Source organism: Diospyros lotus, chromosome 11 (assembly GCF_014633365.1).
Source record: "Diospyros lotus cultivar Yz01 chromosome 11, ASM1463336v1, whole genome shotgun sequence".
In the NCBI taxonomy this organism is placed as follows: Eukaryota; Viridiplantae; Streptophyta; class Magnoliopsida; order Ericales; family Ebenaceae; genus Diospyros; species Diospyros lotus.
The window spans coordinates 22006383-22030788 of record NC_068348.1 but is presented as its reverse complement, the minus strand read 5'-3'; the positions used below and the strand labels follow the sequence as shown (position 1 = coordinate 22030788).

The 24406-nt window shown below is 36.0% G+C and overlaps 1 long non-coding RNA gene across 1 annotated transcript; it reads left to right on the top strand.

The window, feature by feature from the left end:
- Positions 1–19203: 19203 nt before the first annotated feature.
- LOC127813558 (uncharacterized) lies at positions 19204–23134 on the top strand. The gene is made up of 3 exons (XR_008026129.1): positions 19204–19436; positions 22698–22850; positions 22935–23134. It is a non-coding gene; the product is annotated as an uncharacterized LOC127813558 (long non-coding RNA).
- The last annotated feature ends 1272 nt before the right edge of the window (positions 23135–24406 follow it).

Below are 24406 nucleotides of genomic sequence, written 5' to 3'. Positions count from 1 at the left end.
ATGCATACACGAAAATAAGAACAGCGGAAGCAAAGCTCAAGACATGCATGCACTATGGGTACCCCGCTAACACAGCGGTCACAAGATAAATAAATAAACACAAACTCCTATGCCGACATACACAAGACTCGAGAAAACACCTGGCACAGTACGAAATAATAGAGTAAATTCTGCTTAGACATCAGAGTGGATAGGGATTGACGAGACTGCCTGTACACCACACCGACTCTTCCTTTAAAGCTGACTCCCTTGCCATGGCCCATGCCGCCACTACCTAGAATGATGGAAAGCAAGGTGAGTCGAGAGACTCAGCAAGCATAAGGAAGAAAAGGCTGAAGGCTACACAAAACCAGAAATCTCACCCCAGAATAAACCCCTAGGTACACACAAGCCATGAGACGTTACAACACAACAGCTCAATAGCATAACAAAATAAAAGCACATACCGGTCCTTGGGGCCCACATAAGACATTTGGCACACAAGTCCCATACCAACCTGTCGCTGCCCTGAAAGGCAACAAATGTCTCTACAAACCTGCGAGCGCTGTCCCAGGCCGGTACTCCCGTCACCTGTATCCGTCGGTACTCCCGACAACCGAGCCATAGGCTCCCTCGGAACGGTACTCCCGTCCGAGAACTAAATACTACCAGTATCCATGCAATGCACATAGAAATGCAATGGCGTAGTGAGCATCAACGTGATACAAGGCGCCCATACATCCAGGCATCAGGCCATGCTCCGCCCACATAGTAAACCACACGCCATGCATATGCTCGCGCTGGATGCAACCTAACCAAACTAGAATGTCCGTGTCCAAGCATTCTCAATAAATGGATATCCCAATATGCATCCCGTACCCATGTGCATATCAAATCATGAACAGTAATACAATGTATCTAATCATGCAGTAAATCACATACCGGCAGAGCTAGTCAGCAGTGCCCGGCACCGGTCAACGGCCAGTGACTAGGGGTGTCCACCCGACGGTCCACATCAGGGCCGTACAATAGTCTACCCCAGCGTCACCAACAACCGACCCCTGCCCTACTGCTCGATAGCTCTAACCGAACCATAAATAAATCCGAGAAAAACTGTAAATAAGCCCGATAAAATCATAAATAAACTCGTCCGTCTAGGAACCTAGTTCCCAAGCTGGGTCCGGCATCATTCCCAAAAGGAGTGGGGGCGGTACAAACCCCCATAGGTTCACAACAAATAAAACGCTAGAAGTCTCGAATTTAATTTAATTAAAACAAATGAATAATAATTCAATAGATAAGGCTAAGTGCCAAAACAAAGTAAGGGAGAAGACTAAATACGAGAAATCACGGGGTCTTTCACGGGAATTGAAAAGTACGAGGAAAGGGTTAGGAGCTTGCCTTTACACAGCCATTTCTTGCATTTCTTGCACACCCGCTGTGAAGTAAAACATTTAATAGCGATTAATAAAACTCTGGCTCGCATTTAATTAAATCTAACCGTGTAATATAAATAATTTAACCGCCTAAAATCCCACGTAGGTGCACCGTAAATAAAATCCCGACAAGTCTTATATTTGATTTAAATTATATTACATCAATAACATCCTCAATATATATACTTAATTAATCAATATATAATAAAATTAACTTAACGCATCCTAATATACAAACAGTGGCATAAATTCCTTTTCTTTTCTTTTATTCTAACTTCATCTAACTTCATTGCCCATCACACACAGTGACCTTCACGCCATACACTCTGTTTACACACACACACATACATATATATATATATAATTAATACACGATATCGAAATGAGTTAAGGAAAGGTAAGGGGTTTATAAAATAGAAAGAAATCGCAAGGGTAGATGAGAGCTTGCCTGTATCTAGCCGTTTACAACGTTTTCACGCTTAAACATCACCAAATTAATACACGCTGTAAATAGATTAAACTTTCAAAATTAATAAAATTAGGCCCAAAATAAAATTTTAACCGTAGAGAATGTTTAATATATATTTATTTACGTACCTGGCTAATTAAATCGTGATCAACCACATTAAATCTTGAAATTTTTCCCCAAAATTTCCCTCTTTTCTTTGCTGTGCGTCTGTTCCTTCTTCTCCCATTTTCCCTTCGATTCTGCTGGCTCGGAGACGCCCGAAACGGGCTTAAAAATGGCCCAAAACGAGTGGCCAGAAGGCAGCCTGTGGGCTGCGTTGGGAAGCCACCGCCTCAGGGACGAAACGACGTCGTTTCGGTCCTTTATTGGCTGATTAAAATCAGCCCATATTCCTCCCCCCGCTCGAACCCGCGACCTGCTGCTCCCTCGTGCGCGCGCACGACCGCACGATCTAACTGCATTCTTCAACATATATACACACTAAATTAACTTTAAGGTAATCCCACAACAGTTCCAGAAATTACATTTAAACCTCCATACTTTCATAAGTTCTCACAAACACCCCCACATTCAATTTAATTAATTAAATAAATTTAATTTAGATAAATTTAATTTACACGTATATTATTTTTGGGATATTACACATATCTCCAAAAATCCTAAATCTAAACTTCCACACTCCAAAAGTGCGCTCAACAAGTATTCTGCAAGAAAAATGTAAGTAATTAAATGACTCTTTATGTTCTCTTGGTGTACGTAAACGCGATGTTCTTGCACGTCGAAAATCTTCATGATGGTATCTTATATTCTCACCCTTGTATGACCCTATGTATTCAGTCATATGAGCGTACTCTGCATTAATTAGATAATATTTCCCTCCCATTGGGTGGGGAAAATTCAAGTCTGACCTACGAATTGCCTCATCGAATATCCTTACATCATGAGCTGATCCCTCCCACCCGGCCCATGCGAATGTAAAACACATATTGAAGTCCACAATTGCAAGGATATTTTGGGTCGGATATCCTTTGCGTCCTATATAGGGTATCTCTTGACCTCGTGGCAGCCTAGCCTTTACATGAGTACCATCAATAGCTCCAATACAATCCTGTAAAATAATGTCATATGTTTGAATTTAAATCATAATTAAGTTAAGAATAATCACATATTATTAGAAGGTGTTAATAGATACCTTAAAGAATGGTAAATACTTAGGATTAGTTGGCTTGTGGTATCCTACTCCAGCATTGTAGTTAGGATGGGGTTTAATAATATCAGCAACTAACCTATTAACAGCAACCAAAACCCTATGAAATTGTCGACTAATTGTCTTACCAGAATGATTGAATATTTCTTGTATCAGTCGATTCCCAGCCCTATGTGCACATATCATAAAAAATATTCCTACTGATTCTGGCATAGACATCCCTTGTGTGGGAGTGAAACCATATTTGTTAGTTAAATCACGACAAAAATCCAAGAAAATTGATTTCGTCATGCGAAAATCTTGATAACATCGAGTTTCGTTACCACGTAATATTTCTTGAACAAGCATATGACTTGTCCTTTGAGATGTATAGCATGGTTCCTTTAACATATACTTCACGTAATAAGTTAGAATAACCCCTGCAACTTGCCTGAATAAGAATATTGATTGGGTATCTGCTTCTGTATTACCTTGCTCATCATTTGTTTCATCATATGCATTATCCGAATGATTCATTAATCTGTAAGTAAAGCATTAAACATTAGATGTATGAAAATTAGCGATGTTAACTACTCAACTCAATTTCACAAACATAAACTCATGCCTACATACAAATATTACCAACTCAATTAAGGAAGGCAATAACATTCCAACTACATTAAACAAGTCAAGTCTATAAAATTATCACCAAACCAAATTGCATTCAAACATAAAACAATTCTTCGCAACAAGTTAAACAAAATAATCCTAAACTTGGAAGCCAAATTAGTTCAAACATAACCCAAATTAGTTCAAACATATTAAAAAAAATCTTCACAATAGAGGTCGATGTTCCTCATCTCTTTGATAGAGGTAGTCCAACCAAGACATTCTGGCCTCATCATCTGGTTGATTGATGAAGACAGTTCGATTTGCTGGCTTTGTAAAAAGAGTGCAAACAAAATTCCACAACCTACTCCCAACCAGGATGTGGAGACTCTTCAATACAGTCATGCATTTTGGAATACTCTCTACATCTGGTCCTGCAACTGAGTGTGAAGTATTTGTGCTCTTTGAATATAGTTGCATCAATTCTTCAATATTTGTTCTCAACATAGCGGCAGTTGACATCTTTTCCTTTCTAACCCTTTTAGCACTCGGTGCTGTCTCTTGTTGCCAGCTTGGTTCTGGAAACAAATCGTCACCAGTTCTGACATCATTGGGAGTATTCTCCCTAGCGAATGGCTCTCCATAATCATGTATTTCCTGAGTGTTGTCAATTGCATCATCATCTTTATCAGTACTTGAAAGTTGGGTTGGAGCTTCGTATTGACATGGAGCTCGTGCTCTTTCCCCAGTTGCTGCAATATCAAAGAACAAGCCATCATAACGAAACCATATGATGGACAGGTCTTTGTTATTGAATTTTCGAAAATTTTCATTTTCCTGTAAACCCACAAATGCAAACTAATTGTCATTTATTGTATGAATTAGCATATAAGAGATAAAAAAAAATCATCAAATAGATGACAAATGGAAATACCTTTATTTTTTGTTCCCACCAATCGTGATCTGCCGCAATAGTCTTATTTCTTTCGTCTCACCCCAAACCTGACTCTCCTCGCATCATTTGCTTAAAAAGTGTCCATTCTTTCTTCATAGAATCCATATGATTTTTTAATTGTTTGTTGTCATAACATTTTCCTGTTACTTCATTAAAACTCTTGACCAAATTTTTTCATCCATATTTATTTATAAATGATCCTAGCCTATTTCCCTTCTGAATCTTTTGTTCTACCAGCTCTATAAATTGTAGATGTACTTGGTCATCCCACTTAGCATAATATCGCCCCTTATTGGAAACATTGTTCATCCTTTTTTTTTCCTTTATCCATCTATATCATAACCAATATACAATGTAGGAGACATAAAAAATCGAAGGTATTGGTAAACATATGCATAAACTAGAATATAGGCATAAACTTGAATAGAGTAGACCTAAATCCCTAACTAACATGGGAGCCATGTGCAGACATTGAAATGTTTAGCACTTGTTTCTCTCAAAAATTAAACATAAAAATTATAGCAAAAGTGGCCAAAAAGTAATCACAAAATTACAAATTTATATCACAAAACATAATATTACAGAAATCACAAAATGCTATCTGAAACATATTATTTACAACAATTAAATTAATAACAACACAACACATTGCAAATAATATTACAAAAATATAAACATATAACAAAAATTATTTACAACAAGTAAATTAGCCGACTGCAAGTTGCAATCTTTATCTATCTCTAATGAAATACGAGACACATTATGGAAATTAAATTCAACAACCCTGGACCAGAACATGATTGGATGATTGCCTCAGTGAGGACATGCTTCATTGTTTGGTTATTCATATCATACAAAAGAAAAGAGAACAAGAAGTCAACTAATCATTTTCTCTGTACATCAACCCACCAATGAATTTTCCCATCGAAGTCATAACAAAAATAGTTGAATTAGTCAATACTCACAAACAACTCAAGCTGTCACACGCAAAACAGGGAGGATAGAAAATTGCTCTAGATAAGATATAACTGTATCCACTTGATAGGAAATGACTCCTACCATTTTTGACAACAGAACTTGGCAGAAGTTACATCCTATTTTCCAGTCATATAATTTTGCATTCCTTACTCTATTTCTTGGTGACAATCTGACTTTGACATATTCATTTCCATCACAATTCAAAAAATAGTTACCAAATACGAATCCACAATTCCCCAAAAAGGAAGACAAAATGTCAAACAACTACCTACACTCTTGCATTTCTTGAAATATGTAATTATAACCGTAATGCAACAAGTAAATTAAGCATATAATATTACAGAAATTAACATATGAGAGAGATCAATAACACAATTTTTACAACACAACACATTAATCACAACACAACACAAGTAAATTATCACAAGTATATTATTGTTTGCAAATAATATTACAGAAATATAAACATATAACAAAAATTATTTACAAGTAAATTATCACAACACAACAGAACAGGCAAGCTACGTAGATATGCAAACAAGAAGATGCAAATAATGGGAGAATGAGATATACTAATGAAGGGGGCGGATCTGAAAGAAGAGGTGGCAGGAGAATATGCAAACAATGGGAGAAGGGGATGGATAATAGCGATGGACGGCTGGAAGCAGAGGCGGTGCACGACACGAGGAGACTCACCAGTGACGACAACGGGGACGCCGGATCTGGAGAAGAAGCCTCTCTCTTGCGGCGGTAGATCTAAAAAAGAAGGAGGTGAAAATAGCGAATCTGGAGAAAAAGAAAGCAGAAGTGGTGGATCTGGAGAAGAAGAAGACAGCAGGTTCTTGCGTGACCCAAAATCGAAGGTTGCTTGCTGTGACGAATCTGGAAGAAGGATCGGTGATGGCGCAACCCAGATCTGGAACAATGCTGCTTTCAGCGACCCAACTGAACTATGGTGATGTTGACGACGGTATGGAGGATGGGTGATGGCTGTGGCGGCAATTATGGTAGAGCAAAGCTTAGGGAGAAGGTTTGGAAGAAAGAGATTTGGGAGAAGATGTAACCGTTATGAAGGTTACGCCGATAAATATGAAAAATATATGAGGGCATTTTGGTATTTTAATTGATCAACTTAGCAGCGTTTTGGGGCAAAGCTGGGGGGTACCAACTTTTAGAAAACGCTGGTATAATAACTTTTAAGCGAGGCAGCTTTTACGCTCAAAATCTTTGCCAAACACGTAACCTTCAGAAGCTGTATAACTTATCAACTGTAAAATGGCTTATAAGTGGTCAAACCGCTAAGCCAAACAGCCTCTTAGATACCCAAAAGGTGTGGTTTGGAAGTGCTTTATATTTGAGAATCGCTTATGTTTTGTTGATTTTTGCTTTATTTGGGTGACAATTTAAGTGGACTTTGGGGGAATGGGGGTTGTAGGTACCCTTTTCAGCCTCCAATTGTGATCTTTGCAACACATACCCCTTTTGGCCTCCAATTGTGACCTTTGCAATGCCAATCTATCACTCTAATATCGACACTGGAGGCCGGATTTGTCTCAACATTCTCAACCTTTCTCCTAAGGTGAATTTTTAAGAAATTTCGAGTTTGATGTTGTGATTTTGATTACTATTGTTAGTATTTTTTATTAGATTAAAGCTTACAACAACTTTAAGAACGTATTCCCTTCTATTTGATTTCACAATATTCTTGATTTTCTCTTAGATTCTTGATGAATTCATTGTTTAGGATTGTTTTTAATAATATATGAATACAAATATTTTAGAGTTACAAATCAACACCTCCCAGCCCCAGCGGAGGGGGTGTGGGCAATGTATTGGCTTATAGAGAATTTTTTGAATTTTGTTCACTGAAGCCTTCCATAAGTGAGATGTTCAAAGCAATTCTGCCATTCTTATTTTAACGATCAATTTTTATAAATTTTTATGCTTGAATTAACTTTTATTTTTATTTTATAGGAGAAAATGAATGGTTTTTAAGTTAAAGCAATGAAAGGATGGTATTGAGACAATTAGACGCCAAATTTTTTAAAAGGTTTTGAAGTCAAAATTTGGATATATTCGTGGACTTGGTTATGGGACGAAACTAAGTAAATTTAGAGAATTAGAACTAAAAACTCTTTTAAAAACTAAAAAAATTGAAATCTAAAAAACGAAATAGTGAATTAAGAAAGTAAATACAAAACTAACAAATCAAAATAAGTAACCCACAAGAATCTTATGATCAATTTAAATTTTTGATTGATGAGTTAAGCCATAAACGAAGAGGTGAAGTGAATACATCTACTTCTTTCCATAAAGGTAAACATATAATGTAATTATTAATTAACTACTTTATTCAATTCAAATCCATTTAATTTTTATGTATTCTAATGATTTTTTTTTTTGGTAGATTGAAATTATGGAATAACAAGTGGGATTATGGAGCAATAAGTGGATGAAGATCAATGATGTTTGGTACCAAGTAACTTTAATTAAATTTTATGTTTCGGGAATGAAAATAGTATTTTTTTAGCATTGTTTTTATTTTAGTAATGATAACTTTCCGTATTTTGAATTATTTTTATTTATTATATTTAACATTATTGACTTTATTATATTTCAAGCCTTTATTTATTTTTTAGTTTATATTAAATTTTGAATTGCATTTGAATTGTAATAGTATGTTATGGCAATATTTTGAATATAAAGAAAAAGACAAAAAAAAAAATTGACACAAGGATGAACAATATTTATCTTTAAAATAATTTCAACAACATGACTTTTATCACTAAAAATATTTTAAATAAACACAAAAAATTTGTCTATAGTTATGACAAATGGAAAAATAATTTTTTTCACTGTTATATTATTAAGAAATATTTTTATATTTTCAAATTTTGGCAAAAAAATTTGTCACATTTTTAAAAAAAAAATCGTCAATTTTACCATTTTTTGACCCAAAAAAATAAATTTTTAGAATTATTGATATAAATAATTTTGTCACCTTTTGATAATACTAACAAAAATATTTTTTTCACATTTTTTAATTTTGTGAAAAAATAATTTTATTATTATTAATATTTGTTTACTAAAAAAAATTTGTCACTTGTGTGAATTGTTGATAAAAATATTTTTTCCACTATTGAGACATTGAGAATATGAAAAAAATATTTGTCACCCTTTGATAATATTGACAAAAATATTTTTGTAATATTTTTTAATTTTGTGAAAAAAATTCATCAATATTAATATTTTTTTACTAAAAAAGTTGTCACTTATGCTAGTTACTGACACAAATATTTTTATCACTATTAAGAAATTGAAAAAAATATTTTATCGCTATTGAATAATTTTGAGAAATTTATTTTGTCACTATTTCTATTTTATAAAAAAAAAATTTGTCATAATATTAAATAATTAACAAAATTATTAGTCATTATAGAATGTGCAACAAAAATTTATTGTTAAATTAGCTAATAAGTGACAAAATTAATTTTATCACATTAAAAATTATGTCAAATAAGTTTTGTCACTATTTAAATTGTAACAAAATATTTTTTATCACAAGATACACTTTGTCACAATAAAACATATGATTTGTATCTAAAATTTGAATTTATTGTGATTAAATAGTACCTATTGTGAAAAAAAAATATTTTTTTATAACAAAATCATTTGTCATAATAAGTTCGTTTAAATGATAAAGTACTTTTTGTCACGATAAAATTGACAATATTGTGACAAAACTTGATTTTGTCACAATATATTTATTAAGACATGCTTATTGTGACTAACATGATGACATACCAACACTTTAGGCTGCGTTTTCTTTGTTGTTTTCAAGTCATTTTTAATTTTTTAAAATAATGAAAACGCGTTCACTTTGCTATTTTTAAAAATGTATTTTTGAAAATAAATAAAAAATTGTAAAGAAAACTCAAAACAACAAAAAGTTGTTTTGAGTGCTTTCATTCAAAACAAACTCTAAACTCAAAATACATTTATTTATTTATTCATATTTTATTATTGTAATGGGAAAAAATATTACAAAATTCATTAACTTTAAAATGTATATATTTTTTAAAAATATATTAATATTAAATATTTCTAATTTAATTTACTGAATAATCAAATGTATTGAATAAAATATTATTAAAAATTATTTTCAAAATTTCAAAGAGAATGCGTTTTCTAATTTTCTGTTTTGAGAAATAATTTTTCAAAATGATAAAGATAATTCATTTTTAATTTTTTAAAAACAGACTACCAAAACAAAAAACTGAAAATGAAGTCAAAATTCAAAACTAAAAATTGAAAAGTAAAGAGAACGTAACCTTAATTTCTTTATTGTTATTGTGATAATACTAATGCAATGTGCTTAAAATGACAAAGCATATAACTAAATCACATTAACTTTAGACAAAAAAAAAGGGGTATTGCCTAGCTTAAATGCCTTACATTTCTTCTCCTGTATTCAGCAAAATCTGGCAAATGCAAAGAGAATGAGCTTCTTTACTTTCATGGTATATTGAGTTCATGTGTACCACGTGATTAGTAACATGGCAAATTATTATTCTTTAAAATATTTAGATACAAGCACACTGCTTTCATGAGAATGAATGAAATGTTTAATAAGAGAGTTATTTTGTGACACCTCATGGTTACAGCCATTTACAGTGTAGGAAATTTCAGATATTTACATAAAGTATTTGTGAAAAATGGTGAGCACAAAAAAAAATAATAAATTGTTTTGTGAACTTGTTGTATTTCATTTTGTTGGCATGCATATATAGACAGATTTACAAGATTCAAATATATGCAAAAATAGAAAACTAACAATTCTATTTCAATAATCGTAAGACTAAAAGATTGAACTGTTGTAGACTTTGAATTCAAATTTTAAAAACTAACTAAAAACTGATTAGACTTGTAATGCTCCGTTAATGGTGATTTAATTTAATTTTGGGGTTATTTGATTTAAAATAAATATTAAAATAATTTGTTGTGATTAAATAAAATTAAATCGGGTGATTTTAAGGAAATAAGAAATTAAGATAATTAATTTTGTTATTTAGGAATTTCTGGAATTAGAGAAAAATTAAAATAAATCAAGTTATGTGATTTTTAGAAGTTTCGGGCGTTAGTGTAATTAATATAGGGGGTGATTGTGTGATTAAGGAAAGTTAAGGACGGCTGGTGCATTTCCGAAAAAGGGTCCGAAGACCCCTTTAAATAAAATGCGCGCACTATATGGTTAAGGCGAGTGTGCGGGCGCAGGTGGTCGTGGGCGCGCGTGAGAGGCTGGCGGTCTCGGGTTCGATTCGCGGCAGGCACGCGCGCGAGGGTTCAATTTTTGGCTGATTTAATCGGCCTTAGGCGTCCCAAAACGACGTCATTTTGGGTTAGAGGCAGTGGCCTCCAGCGGCTGGCCGCGCACTGCCACGTGGTGCCCCCTTATCCGCTCGTCTGTTGGCCGCATTTAAGCCCGATTTCGGGCGTAATTTTTATAGTTCGAGCAGTACAAATTTTACAGAAAGGAAGCAGCAGTTCGCGGGGGAAATTTCAAATATTTGGAGCCAAAATTTGGATTAAATCCCATTTAATTCCTGATTTAATTATCCAGGTATGTACCCAAGCTAGTAATTAATATTCTCTGCGGTCGAAATTTTGTTTAGGGTCCAATTTTATTAATTTTGACGAATAATTGGGTTATTGCAATTTGTATAATTTTGACCGCGTTTGGTCAAAGCGAGCCTAAGGATATATCCGAAAAGGCAAGTTCTTTATACCCTCATTGTCGATTCGTTTGATGTCAATTTATTTGACCTCCCTTCATTGATTTCGGCTGTTAATAAATTATGGAATTTAAAATAGTGTGTTTTAAGATTTAATTTATTAAACCGGTCTCGAGGGTTATATTCGTTGGTTGCCTACGGGGGTTCGTGCCACCCCCAAGCCTATGGGAATGATGTCGTACTCACCTGGGGCTAGGTTCTTAGCTGTCGGGTATTATTATTGAATTTTTGGTTATTTATTGGCTAGAGGGGTTGTGCAGTGGGAGCAAGGATCGGCTGTTCGGTGATGGAGTGACTGTCGTACGGTCTATCTTAGGCCGTCAGATGGTATCTCCTGGTCACTGACCGTTAACCGGTGCCAAGCACTGTTGACTGGCTCTGCCGTTACGTGATTATAGCATGATCTGGTATCATTTTATTCTTGTAGCATGGTTTGGTATGCACATGGGTACGGGCTGCATGTTGGGATTATCATGATTTGGTTATGCTTGATCACGGACATTCTAGATTGGTCAGGTTGCATCTAGCACGGGCATATGCATCGCGTGTGATTTACTATATGAGCGGAGCGTGGCCTGATGCTTGGATGTATGGGCGCCTTGTATCACGTTGATGCTCATTACGCCATTGCATTTTATATGCATTGCATGGTTACTAGTAGTATTTAGTTCTCGGACGGGAGTACCGTTTTGAGGGAGCCTATGGCTCAGCTGTAAGGAGTACCGACAGGGATACGGGTGACGGGAGTACCGACCCGGGACAGTGCGCACAGGTTTGTTGGAGATCTATGTTGCCTTTCAGGGCAGCGGCATGTTGATATGGGACTTGAGTGTCAGGTATCTTATGTGGGCCCCAAGGACCGGTATGTGTTTTTATTATGCGGCACTGTTGCGTTGTTGCGTCACATGGCTTGTGTGTACATGTGGGTTTATATTTGGGGTGATCTCCTCTTCTATTTCATTTACAGCCTTCCTTTTCATATAAACTTGGTGAGTCTTGCGACTCACCTTACTTTCCATCATTCCAGGTAAGGGTAAAGCAAAAGTCAAGGGCGAGGACCGCGCCACCTAGCAGCCAGCCATGTTGGTAGGGTGTACAATTTGCTGCCCCCGTCTTCTCTGATGTTTTGTTAGGTGTTCTGACTCTCATTTTTGACTGTGCCCGGTTGTTCCTTGTATCTTTTATTTGTTGGCACAGGTGTCTGTATATTTTTATATACTCCTTGACTGTTGTTCCAGCGGGGTACTTGTGGGCGTGCATGTATATTGTTTTGCTTCCGCTGTTATATTTTTCGTATGTATGCATGACATGGTATTTTTTGTCTTATGTCTTTTTCTCTTCCCTCCATGTAAGCGCTTCCGTTCGGATAGACCGGGCCGTTGGGATATCCGGGCGGGGGTGCCTACAATGTTGGTATCAGAGCGTCATTAAGTCAATTTGGGGGACAAGTAACTGTACACCAAGGCTGTTAGGTAGAGTTAGAGTGTTAGGTCATGTCCTTAATTTTGAAATGCGTTCTAATTAATTTTGGTTATGTAGGACTCATGGACGCACGCCGTGGACGAGGTCGTGGTAGACCACCGATGCGAGGTAGAGGGCACCTTGTTCCTACTCCTGAGGTACAGGCGACAGATACAGGAGATGAGAGACAGTCAGGACCTCCGGACATGCAGGAGACATTGGCAGGTCTTCTACAGGCCGTAGACGTACTGGCGGCATCTCAGTTACGTCAGGAACGCAGTCATGATGGTAGGACCGCTAAGGCCCAGGTGTCACATTCAGGTACTCCGAGAGTTGGGGACAGTTCTGGTGCCGCATTACTTAAAGATTTTATGGCCCTACGTCCACCAGAGTTTAGTAGAGGCGCCGACACGACAGAGGCCTAAGATTGGCTATTGGCTGTGGAGAAGCATTTGCAATCTATAGGCTGTGCAGAGGCCCATAGAGTTCGACTGGGGACCTTCCTGTTGCGAGGAGACGCCGAGCGATGGTGGGAGACCACCAGACAACGATATGGCGATGGGGGCCCTACATGGGCACAGTTTGTCGCGGCGTTCAATGAGACCTATGTTCCAGCTTGGGTTAGAGAGCAGAAGGTGTTCGAGTTTATCGACGTACAGCAGGGGAGTAAGACAGTCACACAGTACAACACTGATTTTGTGGCGTTATCTCGTTACGCTCCAGAGTTAGTGACCCCTGAGTCTCGCAGAGTCAGCAAGTTTCAAAGGGGGCTACGACCAGAGATTCGTCACGCCATAGCTGGTATCGAGGCACCCAACTTTCCTACAGCTATTCAGCGAGCCCACGCAGTGGAGAGGGACCGATTGGAGGCTCGATCGGACCAGTTAGTCATGAAGAGCGCAGGGAGCAGCAGTAAGAAAAGGAAATGGGATGCCGGCAGTAAGAGTTTTGCGCTTCCACAGTGCCGGCAGTGCGGGCAGAGACACTAGGGGCAGTGCCAGGATGTACGTTGTGACGTGTGTTATCGTTGTGGTCAGCCGGGACACTTGAAGAGGGACTGTCCACAGGCGCCTAGACCGGCCCCACCAGCTACACCGGCCACAGGGCAAGATGTCATTTCCTTTCGCTGTGGATAGAGGGGCCATCGAGCGAACGTATGTACCCAGCCACCACAGATTGGAGGGCCACGGACGGGAGGTGTAGGGCCCAGACCAGCTCAGAGATAGTTTACACCCAGAGCACCAGGTCTAGGAGCACCACTACCCGTACCAGCAGCACAGCGCCCAGGGCCCATAGAGAGGGTACAGATGCAGGGGAAGGCGTTTGCGGTGACAGCCGACGAGGCAACTGAGGGCAGTGACACGGTGCAAGGTATACTTACTCTTCATGGCCACGATGTACGTGCCTTATTTGATACAAGTTCTACCCACTCTTTCATAGCACCCCATTTGTTACATAAGATCCCGATCCCGTGTAACCCCTTACCATATGATTTATCTGTTTCGCACCGGGGGGACGGTATTGTTGGGGAGTGAGATGGTCAGGGATTGCGAGATAGGGATTCACGACTAGGTATTTTTAGGGGATCTTATCGTTTTGGCGATCCAGGATTTTGACTTATTGTTGGGTATGGATTGGCTCTCACGGCACTATGCTCGAGTTGATTGTCGACAGAAGGTGATTTCATTTGAGCACCCGGGGAGACTAGTTGTTACATACCGGGGTGTAAAGCCTGTGGTGACTACGCCGATGATATCGGTTATGCATGCCGAGAGGCTTATACGATGTGGATGTGAAGCCTATTTTGCATTTGTGACCGTGATAACTAGGGAGAAGAAGGAGTTGGCTGCCTATCCTGTGGTGCGAGACTTTCCAGATGTGTTCCCAGATGAGTTGCTGGGACTACCACCGCACCGGGAGATTGATTTTGCAGTCGATCTAATGCCAGGTATGCAGCCCATTTCCAAGACTCCTTATCGCATGGCTGTTAATGAATTGAAAGAACTCAAGGTGCAGTTGCAAGATCTTTTGGAGAAAGGGTTTATTCGACCGAGCACATCGCCATGGGGGGCTCCAGTGTTATTTGTGCGTAAGAAGGACGGGTCTATGCGACTGTGTATAGATTACCGACAGCTTAATCAGGTAAAAATTAAGAATAAGTACTCCCTACCCCCTGTGGATGATTTACTGGATCAATTGCGTGGTGCATCAGTGTTTTCCAAGATAGATTTGCGGTCAGGTTATCATCAGGTGCGGGTTAGAGATGAGGATATTGCGAAAACCGCATTTTGTACACGTTACGGCCATTACGAGTTTGTGGTCATGCCATTTGGGCTGACCAATGCACCTGCAGTATTTATGGATCTGATAAATAGGGTGTTTAAGGAATATTTGGATTTTTTGTCATAGTTTTCATTGACGACATCCTAATTTACTCACCGAACCCTGAGATACATGAGGCGCATCTGAGCATGATTTTGCAGAAGCTCAGAGAGGAGAAGTTATATGCCAAGTTTTCGAAATGTGAGTTTTGGCAGACCCGAGTTATTTTCTTGGGACACGTGGTCTCAGGTGAGGGTATCCCAGTAGACCCAGAAAAGATCAGAGCCATGATGGATTGGCCGAGACCGGTTACAAGGACGGAGATTCGGAGTTTTCTTGGCCTTGCCAGATATTATCGACGATTCATAGAAGGCTTTGCACGACTTGCATCACCCATGACGAAGTTGACAAGGAAGGGCGTCAGATTTATTTGGGACGAGTCTTGTGAGAGGTCTTTCCAAGAGCTGAAGCGGCGTTTGACTTCGGCGCCAGTACTGACGATACCCATGTGTGGTGAGTTATTTACTGTATATAGTGATGCCTTGTATGCAGGGTTGGGATGTGTTTTGATGTAGGACGGCTGAGTGAATGCTTATGCATCCAGACAATTGAAGAGGCACGAAGAGAACTACCCTACATATGATCTGGAGTTAGCGGCCGTAGTGTTTGTCTTGAAGATTTGGAGGCATTATCTTTATGGTGAGAAAGTCCAGATTTACACTGATCACAAGAGCCTTAAGTACCTCTTTTCACAAAGGGAACTCAATATGAGACAACGCCGTTGGTTAGAGCTGCTTAAAGATTATGATTGCGAGATCCTCTATCACCCAGGTAAAGCCAATGTAGTTGCAGATGCATTGAGTCGTCATGGAGCATCCGTTGCAGCTATGATGGTGTAGGAGTGGTTCTTATTGGAGCAGATGAGTGATCTTACTATCTCAGTGGCATCAGACAACCCTACACTCTATTGTGCTGCCATGAGTATCCATACCCTAGCATGCATGTATATTGTTTTGCTTCCGCTGTTATATTTTTCGTATATATGCATGCCAGGGTATTTTTTGTCTTATGTTTTTTTCTCTTCCCTCCATGTAAGCGCTTCCGTTCGGATAGACCGAGCGGTTGGGACATCCGGGCGAGGGTGCTTACAAGACTGACATGAACTCTTTGATTTTCATCCAATAGTATTAATGTATAAGAAGAAGCAAGTAGCTCAAAATTTCTTAGCTTGCGTTCTTTTTGCTGATTTCAAGTTATTTTTAATTTTCTAAAATAATGAAAACGCATTCTCTTTTTTGTTTTTAAAAATAAAAAAAATTGTAAAGAAAACTTAAAACAAAAAAAAATTATTTTAAGTGTTTTTATTTAAAACAAACTCTAAACTCAAAACACATTTATTTATTTATTTATTCATATTTTATTATTATAATGAAAAAAATATTACAAAATTCATAAACTTTAAGATGTATATATTTTTAATAATATATTAACATTAAATATTTATAATTTATTGAATAAAATATTATTAAAAACTTATTTTCAAAATTTCAAAGAGAACACGTTTTCTAATTTTTTGTTTTGAGAAATAGTTTTTTAAAATGACAAAGAGAACGCGTTTTTAATTTTTTAAAAATAGATTATCAAAATAGAAAACTGAAAATGAATTCAAAACTCAAAACTAAAAATTGAAAAGTAAAGAGAACGCAACCTTCACTTTTTATGTACCAAGCAAGATTACTCTAATTAAGTCTCCAGGGCCACAAGTTTAGTAGTTGGTTCATGATAAGTTAGGATTCGTACCAGTAGGCTGTGGGTTCGATTCTCTGTCCTGTGCATTGAGATAAAATCTCCACATGCGATTTATCTTATCTCCCGAAAACGAAGGCACAAGAACAGAGAACTGCGTAAGGGCGATAATTCCAAAATTACTCTAATTAAAACCTACCACCTGTTTTATAACCTCAATTTATTAATGCAAAATCACCCTTTTCATTTAAATAAATATAAATTCTATCATAAAAAATATAAATGTGATACCTTTCCTTAAAATTTTATTTAGGAAAAATTACAAATAATGCCCCTGAGATTTTAGATAATTGTATGGACTACCTCTCACATTTGAAAAAACCCGAGTACGCTCGGGTTTAAAGTGATGTTGCAAGTGGGAAGATTATTACTATTTTTTAAAGCGTGAGGGGTTGTTTTGCTATTATGTTAAATTTCATACGTGATTATTACAATTTTTTATTTTATTTATATAATTTTTATTAGAAACTCTTTCTTAAGTTAAGTTTTATTTTCAGAATAAAGATAAATATATATATATATATAATATCTTTTGTTGGAATTTTATTCTTTATATATAATTTTTAAAATTCTTAAAAATATGCAATAGTTGATTTGAACACCATTTGTTTGAAACCACCCTATAAAGTTTAAGCTCTTTAAACTTTATAAAAAAAAATTAAGACTTATGAATTAAACTAACCCTATAAAGTTACCAAATTACAAGGTTGTGAGTGAATTACAAAAGTTAACGACGTTTTGATTATTTTAAAAGTTTTATTTTTAATTATTAAATCAAAAATTGTGAATTTATTGTTTACTTGATAATAAATTAAAATTCATACTTTTATGATTAAATAAAAATTCAATAAGTGAAAAACTTAATTTTATTTGAAATTTGAGTGGGTGGCCAGTTTGGCGATTTATCAAACTCAAAGGCTAATTGATCGATTCCCTTACGATTTGACAATTTAAATCAATTTGGTTTAATTAGTTTGAACGATTTTATTTTTTCTTATTCATACTTGCAAATTTCTTTCAAAATTAAGTTTACATATTTTTTTCAAAAATCTTTTGTTTTGATGGTTTTGATTTGCTAAAGAAATGATTAAGCATCCAATACAATCACAAAACATAACAATTTATAAAATTTTAATTTTAAAAGTTTATATATTTAATTTTAGAAGTTTATATTTTCTCTCTTCAAACAAAAACTTGAATGTTTAATTATAAAAATATAAACCCTAATTATGTACACAAGATAAAATTTTAATTCACAGTAACACAATAGTAACAATTTACCTGTCTTAATTTATCGAAATAGGTCAAGTGATCAACTACATGAGATTCAAATAGTAGATATCTCAAAGTTATATGTTCAAAATTTGAACAATGTGATATATATTACTTTACTATATAATGGACCATACGTACATGTCTTTGATGGGTCTTACTTGGCCTAATCTGATTGCCTAATTTGGGTCTATGTTCATAACTTATAGGGGAGAAAGTAACGATTTTTATGAAAACTTGTATATTAGAGTTTCTTTTGATTTGAAAAAAAAAAATCACCTACCTTCATAAGCAAGAATTTACGTCAAAAGACTCTAAATCTGACTTTTAAAATGACGGAGTTTAATTATCACCTGAATTGAAAAGTCTAAATAATAATATACAACTCATATACATGAGTGAGTTTTCATGCGAATCTAGTAAATTGTTATATAAGCATACATTCATATATTAACAATTAAAAATGTCTGACATGGTACATACTTCAGAACGAAAAATACTAGAAAGTACGAGAGATTTAACGAGGGCCTTACAGAAAATGGTTAAAAAGACAAAATTACCCTCTCAAACTTTACAAATTTGCAAAGCATCGCCCTGCCCTTGCCCCTACTCTTTGCTCTTTGCTCTTTGCTCGCTCCTCTCCCATGGCAGTGAGGCGCTGTAGAGAAACAAAAGTAACGGAGGCATGGCCATGGGAGGAGAGCGAGCAGAGAGCAATGGCAATGTTTTGTAAATTTACAAAATTTGAGAGGATAATTTTGTCTTTTTATCCCCAAGGTCTTTCATAAAGCTCGCGGGTCCTGTAGCAAGACTCAAAACGGAAAATGGGCCCAAGTAAAGTTAGCCCAAGTGCTCCCCCGTTAAGTGGGCCCAAGTAAAGTTAGCCGGCCCATAAGGGCTCAAATAAAGGTGAGCCCTTGGCCTTCACTTCACTTCACTTCATATGCTCCGTCGATCATTTTCCCCAAATTCAATCGCTTTCTTTCCTCCCTCCTTCCCGAATGTTCCACCATTGCCGATTCCCCTCAATTACGAGACTCTTCGACTCTCTTCGACTCGATCTGGTTTCCTTGCTGCTTTGGTCCCTGGATCAACCTCAACCACTTTACGACTGAAATCATCTCTCACGCGTTAGGGGGTTTGCGAGACTGTGTTAAACCCTAGCTCGGAGGTACGTTTCGCGATCTCTCTCTCTTTCTCGGTATTTTCTTTTTGGCTATCAGTGTCTGGTTTTGGCTTTGGCTTTGGATTTGGCTTTAGTAGTACTTGTATGTTCGGTCAGTCCTCTCCTTCGATTTGCACTATCAAATTTACCCTTTGACTGCAAGTTTATTAGAATTTGACAATTATTATTATTGCTTTCTCAAATAGGAGCCCCGTTGCTACAGAAACAAGATAATAAATGTTGAAATGCCCGCAAATGCTTCATCATCTAATCATGTTGTCATGATCCTAGGGTTTAATCTAGGATTAGATCGGAAATCGGAAGGATCCGCATAGGTTTAGAACCAAGAATTGCCTGGTTTGGGGGAGGAAATGAGAAGAATGAGGGGGAAAGTCAGAAGAAGAAGGGGGGTGAAACAGAAGAACAGGAGAGGGGAAAGAAGAACGAGAGGGAGAGATGGGAGAGGGGAAGGAGAATTAAGAGAGAGAAATAGAAATAAGATTTTCATTCATTCAACCTTTCCTTTCCTTCTCCTACCGACAACCTTTTATAGGCTTCATCTAACAAAAATAACAGCATCCATGTGCTGTAACAGCGTTACGAAATATCTCCTAACAACTTGCTAAGTCTATTACTATAATGCCTTTCTATGGAATCTTGGGTCATGACACGTGTAGCCTACCTGCAAACTTGATTTGTTGTAAGCTAATTTGTGGTTGGAGTTTCTGAACGAAGAAATGTGTGTCAACCGAATGAATCTGCAAATAAAAATTAATTATGTTTCCCAAAAACATGTTTCCGAAGAGTTCTCTAAATCAGCTTAATTTGAGAAACAATTGAAAATTGTTTCCTCTGAATAAAATGAAAAATTCTGTTTTTGAAATTTTTAAAACATTCAAACAAAAGATAAATGGGAAAAAAAAATTAAAATGATCGTAAGGGTCCAACACTGGATCTAGGAATACAATGCCATAACTCCAAAAACAAGTTTTGTGGTACCGCTGGAGGAGGTCTTCAAATCTTAACACAAGAATGCCTTCATTTTATCTCAAGTGCAATTTTGTAAATAAGATGAATAAAGGGGAATTGAATTTGTAACTCAATGGAAGTGGGTATCAGTGCATCCTCGGTGAGTTTTGCCCCCGGACCTGCTATTTCATGGGGTAATACCCCACTTACCTGTCTTATGCACCTTACCCGATTAATTTTTTTAAATGGATTTATTTTTCTGATTAATTTTTTTAAATGGATTCATTTTTTGGTCGGGTCGACCCACCCCACTCTATGTTACCATCTCTAACCAACAGGCTAATGGCAAGTGTCTAATACATAGAAGACTGAACATAAGAGATAGCAGGGAGAACTTTTTTAAAAACAAATTTGCAAAATACCTTCATATGCAAAATAATTACCTGAATACCACTTTTCCAGACTTGGGAGAGAGGCCCATGTGTTATTAAATACAGAATCGCCTCTTACACAGGCGGTTCTATACAACAACGTAAAACTGCCCGTGTAAGAAGCAGTTCTATACAAGTATAATAGATCTGCCTATGTTAAAAGCAATTCTTGTGTTTTGTTTGTAAATGAATGAACTACATGACAATTATTATCATTTGCATAAAAATATACAAATTCCTCTCACGCATAAAGAACAAATGTGTTTGTGTGTATATATATATATACATAAAAGATATATATAAACCTTCTTAAGCTCAAGCAGAGAACCAAGTGTGTGTATTTGTGTATCTTCTGGAAATGATGATCTTCTTCTTCTATGAGCAAAAAATGTGGAAGAGAGAAAAAGAGCAGAGGCATGGCCGTTGCTCACAGAATGATTTGTGGCAGTGGTTTGCATGGCCTTCGATTGCCAGATCCGGTGATGATGAATCAGATCTGGCCTTTTCCTCTTCTTTTGTTTTGTGCATTATGCATTACCGCCTCAGGTGTTCGTTAATTAGGAGTTGCAACATGAAGAACGTAAACTCTAACCTATTGATTATTTTAATAACAAACCTCTTTTCTGTTTAGTATTAGAATCACAAATTTGAATGCCAATGATTCATGTTCATATATGTGCTTCACCTTCTAAAAACACAACCCACATTCATCTGTATGCAAACAAAACACAAGAACCATCTTTCTGAGAGGGGTTTCTATTATGCTTGTATAGAACTGCCTCTTCTGCAGGCAGTTTGTCTTTGCTGACCAGCCATGTTGGCACTTCCAACCTTCCACAAGTGGTGTCTGATGTGTACGAAAAAATGGTATTACGACAATCATTTTGCTTAAGATGGTATTTTGCAATTTTTCAAAAAAGAGGTAAATTAGATGAATTCCTGGCTAGGATATAATATATAATATATGTATATAACACTAAATATAAGAGCTCCGTGGGGGCATCTGATTTGAAGCAAAAGTATTGGACTTCTTTAGGCTTTGGTCCAATTCTTGCACCAGCTGAATTAAACTCAATTAAAGCGTAGGAAGTCGGAAACTTTTTCAGTGGGCTTAACCCTAACCCAAACAAAATAGCAGTAATAATAAAATAAATAACTAGTTCTAGTTAGAAATCAATTAGTTTAAATATATTCAATTAAAAATTAAGTGAAGGTTTATTTTGGAACTCGCGTTAATCAAAAGTTAGATTAATTATTAGATAGGCACATGAATATTCGTATATTTGCGCCGTATATGATAAATTGGGGAATTTGGGTTTCGCATAGAAATTTTGAATTTACTTATTTGTTAGTGTTATCTTGATTTTAGGTTCTTCCAATGTACCTAATTTGTTATTTTCTTTTTTTATTCTTTGGCTATTTTAATTTGCTACTCTAGAGTCAAAACCAAGGTGGCCGTCAATTTTTTCCTATTGGATTTTATTTCTTTCAAAACTGATAAAAGATATTTGAAATATTAAAGGAGAATACTATTTTCTTGAAAAGGTGAGATGTTGATGTTGTCAATATTTCCATTACGTTAACTACTCCTTTCTAAATGATTGATATTAAATGCAAGTGATCTATTTTTGAGCTATAAATTCATCTAATTGTTTTGATTTATTCTCAAGAAATATTGTTGCAACTAATAGAGTCTGGGTTACTTCTTTCCAATTCCAAGCTCTAAACTATCTTCAATTCCTTCCTTCCAAGCCTTAATTGAAAGGAAGAAACTAGTTGTTGCTGCTACTGTAAATCTTTAATCTCATGAACTAGTTTGCCCTTCATTTTTTCATTTCTCTTTGAAAAAAAGCCTATTTGTTCTCAGGGTCTCCTCTGAAGCGGGAACTGTGTTTATAATGGAAGAGAATGAAGGGATTCTTAGATTTTTGAACAATAAAAGTGTCAAATGGAAAGAGTACGTTGCAGGTGTCATCTAAGAATTGGATCAACGATTTACCAGAGTGAAGTCACTAATCAGGTTCATGTGATGCCCATTTGATTTTGCGCAAATGTGTTTTATCTCATCTATCCTGAACATTATTCTGTTGACTTCTTTTTCCAGTGACCCTATTGAGACAGGTCCATCTCCTCAAATGTGTGGTATGAACAAGCCGTTTCTTTGATTGAAAACATGCCTGCATGTGTTCAATCACGTTGGGCTAACCTTTTTCCAAAAGTAGAGGGGAAGCATTTCTGATGTCATCTAGACTTCCAGATGAGTGTACTGAAGGACCAAAAGTGAGAACCTGGATAAGGAAAGACACAAGGACTTGAGAGCACCACTAACTAGGAGCCAGATTAATCCGGTTTCAGAGAGTGACTCGAGGCACCAATGTCTCTTGCAAAAGCAGTTGATGCCATGCAATATCATTCTGCTTCCGGGGACTAACCATTAACTTAGGGGGCTGCGCCGGCAGTAGCATGCATGCAGACAGGGTTGGCAAAGGTTCACCTTAAAATGCTTTACAGAGAACAAGCTATTACAAATTTTTTTAAACTTTGTAATAGCATGCATGCCATGCAATATCATGCATGCAGACAGGATTGACGGATTGATTTTGTTGATCTCAAAGTGTTTTTATAATATAAAAAAAAATCTTGTACTATTATTATCAAGAGATATAAATATGTTATATTAAATTAATATAATAATATTAATAAAATTTAAATTTAATTATTCAACTTAAAACTTTTGCATAGCAAACTACACACATAAAATAATTGCATATAATAAAACAAATATAAGTATATTTATAAAAATCTGATAATTTATAAATTAATTATACTTTATATTCAAGATCTATCCACATTTCTATATAAACGTTGACAATTTAGAACCTCTATTCGAGACAACTTGTGAGTTATTAAGTTGAGTTTTACTGAATTCAAAATTAACTTATTTACGGTTTGAATTTTATAATTAAGCTCAAACTTGATTCCCTTAATTTAATGAATGAATTTGAACAGATTTTTAATGCGTCAAATACCGAGTCATGAGCGATTTGACTCATTAACATCAACTAACATAAAAATAATATTTAGGTAAGACTGAATCGCCATGTGTTATTAAAAATAAAATCGTCTCTCACACAGGTGGTTTTATACAACAACCTAAAATTACGTGTAAGAAGCAGTTCTATATAAACAAGCATAATACATCTGTCCATGTTAAAAGCAAATCTTGTGTTTTGTTTGTAAATGAATCAACTACATGACAATTATTATCATTTGCATAAAAATATACAAATTCCTCTCACGCATGCATAAAGAACCAATGCATTTGTGTGTGTGTATATATATATATATATAAAGCTTCTTAAGCACAAGCAGAGAACCAAGTGTGCGTGTGTTCATGCAAATCAATCAGTTTCTTGTAAAAAAATCATTACATGAAAACTCTCTTTTTAAAATAAAAAGAGGAATTAAATTGTAGGAAAATTACAAATTTAATGGTTGTAATTTGATAAATTAAAGTACAAAAACTAATTTGTCACAAAATATAAAGTTGAGCACCAATAATGTTATTTACCCATT